This window comes from Cupressus sempervirens, chromosome 9 (genome assembly GCF_028749045.1).
Source record: "Cupressus sempervirens isolate cs-2001-9-10 chromosome 9, ASM2874904v1, whole genome shotgun sequence".
Lineage (NCBI taxonomy): Eukaryota > Viridiplantae > Streptophyta > Pinopsida > Cupressales > Cupressaceae > Cupressus > Cupressus sempervirens.
Genome location: NC_143126.1, coordinates 763,441,410 through 763,447,411, shown reverse-complemented (window position 1 = coordinate 763,447,411; position 6,002 = coordinate 763,441,410).

Below are 6,002 nucleotides of genomic sequence, written 5' to 3'. Positions count from 1 at the left end.
CAAAATATTGAGTTTGAGGAGTAATATTAGTTTTACAATTTGTAAAATGGTATTAAAAAAAATTAGAGCAAGATTGTAAAATAGTAGCTAGTAAAACATAGTGTAAATTTAAACAAATAACATTCTACAATTAGCAAAAATAACCATCAATGTAAAACTAATAAATATATTTAAAATAAAAAATATAATAAATATATTTAAAATAAGAAATATAAAACAGATAACTTTATATTTGAACTTCGTAAGAAAAATAAATTGTGATAATTAATATTGATTACACATTGTCCAAAGTATGATAGAGTTGTTAGAAAAAAAAAGAAAAAAAAAATTTGAAGAAAATTGAATTTTCTCCTTACCAAAAATAGAATGGTCCAATAGATTGAATGAAAAATGTGATTTATAAAATAATAAAATAATAAAAGAAGATATAAACATTTGAAGTTTTTTTTAATATTTTAAATCATATGAATTGATTGGTAATTAAATTGAATGAAAACAAAAACAATAGTATGAAGAGAGCTAAAATTGAGAATGATATGTTATTATAACGGCAAGTAAATGTAGAATGATAGATAGAGTTGAAAGAATTTTAAAAATATTCATAATTATGTTATTTTCAAATATATATAAATAACAATAGAAATTATATTATATGAATGAACTATCATTTCTACCAATTCAATTGTAAGTTGAATTTTTTTTTTTTTTTTTTAAATGTTGATTACTTAATTCAAACTACCAAAATATCTAATAAGTTTGAGAGGTAGTATTAGTTTTACAGTGTGTAAAATAGTATTAAAAAAATTAGAACAAGATTGTAAAATAGTAGCTAGTAAAACATAGTGTAAACCTAAAGAAATATCATTTTACAATTGACAACAAGTGACACAAAGCGTCGAACAAATAATAATAATGAAAATGAATATAAATAATGAAAATCGAATGAAAGAAGGGGTAAGGATAAATAATAATAATAATGTTTCACGAGCCACTTGTAATGAGATGAAACTATCTAAAATTAGAATAGAATTAAATTTAATTATTTTCAAGAATTTGAAAATAAAAAGTCTTTTAATAATGCACACAAAGATGGAAACAGTGATCTCCTATGATTTTTGTAGGTGGATGAACAAGATTTTTTGATTATAGTTGTAATCAACTAAAAATGGTCATCTAGACTATGAGCCCCCTTTCTAGCATTTTCTCCATAATTTATCTAATGGTTATTTTTTATCAAATCTTTAAAAATCTATTTATTCAATTATAACCTATGGTGTGACCATTTTATCCCAAGTTCATATTTAATTAAAAGAACATGTCCCTATTTTAATTAAATAAAATTTCCCACTCATCTCTTATCCTAAGTGTGCACACATAAAGCATTATTCTTATTTTAGAAATAAAATAAAAGACATTTTTGTCTACACATGAATACACATTTTTCAATGTGAGAGGAATCTTCTACTTTTAAAATAACTTTAATTCTCCTCCACGCATTTCAAACCCTCTCAAAAGTCAATCATTAATTGTGATTGGTTGAGATGCTTGTGCACATGGATCACTCAAGATGTATTCTTCTCCCTTAATTATTCCTCTTTTGTCTCTTAATCTCTACCATCCACTTTTCTTTAGAAGTGAGGGCTCTCTCCTCATTCGAAAAAAATTTAGTCTCTCATGCTATTGTTATGCTGTAGGTTTTCTTGGTGATTTTGGAGAGATGGAGCATTTTTGTATTTTTGTATTTTAGCTTAGCTCTCATTCTACTTACATTATGACATAAGTTTTAACTTGCTTTCATTTATGCTTTAGCTTAGTTCTCTTTGTTAGCTTGCATTTTATTTAGAATAGCTTGCATTTGCATTGCATTTTATTCTAGATTCTTGGATATTGGCACTCTTGCCTCTACTCTTTGAATCTCTCGTTCTATAGTTCACCTTGCAAGGGTTGCATAGTTTGGTTCATTTGAGAGCCACCATCTCATAGCTTTTGCACGTCATAGATAGAGAGCTATAAGTTGGCTCTTGAGACTCTCTCTTCCATGGGTTCTTTCAATAATAATAGTTTATAGAAGTGTGACACTTTTTCCGCACACATTTTTGGCACCCACCATGGGGTTAAAATCAAGTCTCTAGCTCCATTTTCTTGCCTGCATTTTGAGTAAATTATCATTTGTGATTTTTTACAGCAACTTCTTGGATCAAATCAAGTGGTTTTGCAGGTTTCTTACTTTGGTTTTAAGACTAACTTTTGTGCATATTTGTTTGAAGGCCAAAACCCTAGTTTTGAAAGATTTGAGCATATCTCCCAAACTACTTTGAGTTTGGATCTGAATTTTGTTTTGCAGGTTGAGGATGCATCATACATGTCTTAGTCTAATTTTTAGATCATTTTGACTTGATTTGCGTTAGTTATGAATTTTTCTTTATTTTTCATTAAAAAAGTCATTTCTGGTTGCAAATCAGAGAATTTTTTGAAAAAAATTACATTTTCAAAAAGGTTTTTAAATTCTATGAGGGGTAACTTATTTGTGTTTTGAATTTTAAGGTCATATTAAGGATCAAAAACTCGATTTAATAAATATTGTCTGTTTTGACCAAATGGGTCCCTAGGACAAATGAAGAGATTTTTTTTGAATTTCTTGCATTTTTGGAAAGCTCTCTGGTTTTTAGTAGGGGTCTCTTCTTTGCATTTCTATTTTTGGATCTGAAATCATAGCAAAAAGTCTAATCTTGTTGACTAGGTCAAAAGCAAAGAGTAAAAATGAGAGCATTTGTGATTAACTTGCACTTCTTTGCATGCACTTGGTTGGAAGATGACTTGGATTTTTGAGACAACTAAACACTTTTTTTGCAGGTCTTACTTGGTTGTTATGCCCTAACTTTGGTTTTTTTGTAGGGAGTTTCTCATTTTCATTGCTAAAAAAAATGCATGTCAAAGCTTCAAATGCACAAGGGCTACTAACAATTGTTTGCAAGGCTGCCCAATTCATAAAAACTAAAGTTTCTTGTATTTTTTTTATCTCATGTGCAACATCTACTAGTTTTTCATTTTTTTAATTTTTTTTGTAGGCACATTAAACTTGCAATTGAAATTCCTTTGTGATAGGAGAGTATGCTCTTCACCCTTGTGGTGAATCAGAAATCTTGACCCACTTTTGGATTTCGAAAGCAAGTGGATAATTGAATCTTCTTGGTGTGTTTGTTGGAAGCAATCAAGGTAGGAGAGTATGCTCTTCACCCTTGAGGTGAATCAAAAATCTTGACCCTTGAGGGTGGATCTATTTTGTGGTAGTTAGAATCTTTTAGAGGGTCTGCTCTCAAACAACTTGAGAGGAACGACCCAAGTGGGGACAAGAAAATTACCCAGCTATTTCAACCCACTATAATTTCAAGGCTATCAAGGACACAAAACCTTGATAGACATAACACTTGTCTTACCTAGTGTGATTACTTGTGGGATTGTGACCATGAGGAGATCACTAGGGAGGAATGTTTAAGATACTCTTGTGGTCATAAGACTGGTTACTCAGCGCAAGGTGAGGTGTCTTGAATTAGGAGCAAGAGGAGTGCTATGAATGGAAACCCTTTCTAAACACCTTAGGTTAGTATCTACTCTATTTTTTCACTCAACTTCTTGGTGCAAGGATCGATCCGAGTGGATTACTCGGATCACCCCAAAATTTTACACTCACTATCTATGTTCCTTTAGTTATTCTTATGGCATTTCCATAACAAAGCCAATATCTCTTGTGGAAAACCACTTGGTGTGAGGCAAAGGAGCATCAAGTGTGGGCCAAGTTGTTGAGTAATGAATCGTGACTTTTAGGTAGATATTGCTTGATGTGTTCTCGAATGTGATATACTTGTTAAAATCTTTTGAACATACACATGATGATAGTTCTAGGGATTTCTTTTGAGACCTCACATATGCTTGTATCATGCAAGGTTGTTTTGTCCCTTGCTTGATTGTTTGAAGACTACTCCATGTGTTACTATCTTGCTTGGAAAGAAATTGCTTTTGAACATCAAACTTGCTATGCTATCAACTATTGTCAAACTTTTTCAACCAAGTCAAAACATCAAATGCAAACATTTTCTTGTGTTTCTTACTAAGTGGAGTTTCATCATTTGGATTTGATTTGTTATGTCTCTAGTGCTTAAACATGCTTAAAGTGGCTCTTTGGTCTTAGTGCTCTTGGTCTTTTTGTCTTCATGGTCTATGTCCGCTTGCTAGTTTTCCTTTTTCTGAAATAGTTGCCTTGATTTCTTGATTACATTCTTGGGTTGGGAAAGTTGTTCACTTGTTACCCCACTTGCTCTATCTATGTGGCTATTTGGCTTCTTGCCTAGCTCTTGACTTGAGTCACTAGTGTCATAAGTAACTTGGGCACTTTTCTTGACAAGTCACTTTACTCTATCTTTACTATATTGGCAAGTGAATAATCTACCTCTCTAGTTTGGACATCAAGTTATTTTGTATCACCTTGTTAGCTTCCTCTAGTCTCCTTCATGCTTGATTATTTGTCTACCACTATGGCATTCAAAGCTTGTGCTACCAAACCTCAACCAAATCTAGACAATCATGATATCCTCCATGCCTCTAAAGAGTTTCAAGATCTATATGCGCAATACAAAGAACTAGAAGAGACAAATAATCTTTCTTACCTTCATTTCTCTAAGCGCATGATAGAAATGAAGTCTAAACTTGAGAAAAGGTTAGAGGAGAAGATTGCATTCTTAAATGATTCTCCCTTAAGACCTTTACATACACATGGGTCATCTTCTTCAAGGTCTACATATTCTACTCCAAGACATCAAATGTCTTCATCTTCTAGATCTAAAGACCTCCTTAGAGAGAAAGAAAGTGCTACCTACTTTAAGCCTATTCCAAGATATCACGATGGACCTATCTTTGACCAAGACAATGATGAAGACATGGATGTATACCAGTCACTTTAGAAACAAAAAAGGACGCTAGACATAATTTTGATAGAAATTTTGCTCCCTTGAAAGATTCTTATGATGATACTTTGCAAACGCTTCTTGGCACCAAGCTCATCACGTCACCTAAGTCTAGCTCATATGGAAACCCATTCTTGGATATATGTTGTGCTTTTCATCGACATAATGAGCATAGTACTTCAGATTGCATTGAGCTAAAACATAACATCCAAGATCTTATTGATAATAGAATTATTGATACCTCCAATGATTCATGTGATGAGGATACTTTTCTTGAGAAAGATCATATTAATGAACCTATGTCTAGTGATGGTTTCCTTGATACTTCCACTTCTTCCAACACTCATACACCTCCCAACACTTCAAATCTTTCCAACACGCCTCTTTCAAATAAAGAACCTAATGCTTTTCACGTACACTATGCCTATCCTCAAGGGCTACCTCTAAAAGAAACTCAAGCTAACCTTCACTTGGCTGCAAACCTTTTCCATGCTACTAAGCCTAAAGATCCAAGCACTACTCCATTCACTCTTCATTCTCCCTTGTTCTTAAAAGTGGCTCTATGTCAAGAGGAGTCTCAAAGAGAAAAAGCTATGAATGTCAAGAAAGATCAAGACAAGCACACTTTATCCTATGTCTTTTCCATCCCCCGAGTATGATGAAGATACCACTTCCATTATCTCCTTTGAGCTTACTAAAAATTATGAGAAAAGTTCTCTTCCTATGTTATCCAAAGCTACTTGTCAAGATCAAAGCATCCTCTCACGTTCTACTTCTCCATATCCACTTCAAAATTGTGCTCAAGCTTCAAGTGCTCCTGTTAAAAATGTTGTTCCATCAAAGCTACTCATGAGTTTATTAATTGCTTTGACCATGTTTCTCACTCTAAATATGTTGATATCCCTCTCCACTATCCATTAGCATCTCCTAAGTCTATCCTTGGTCCTTGCCCATCTAAACTAAAACCTTCAAACCTTCCATCCATATTGGGACCTTATATTCCTTCATCTCCTACATTTTCCACTCCTAGCTCTCCCATTA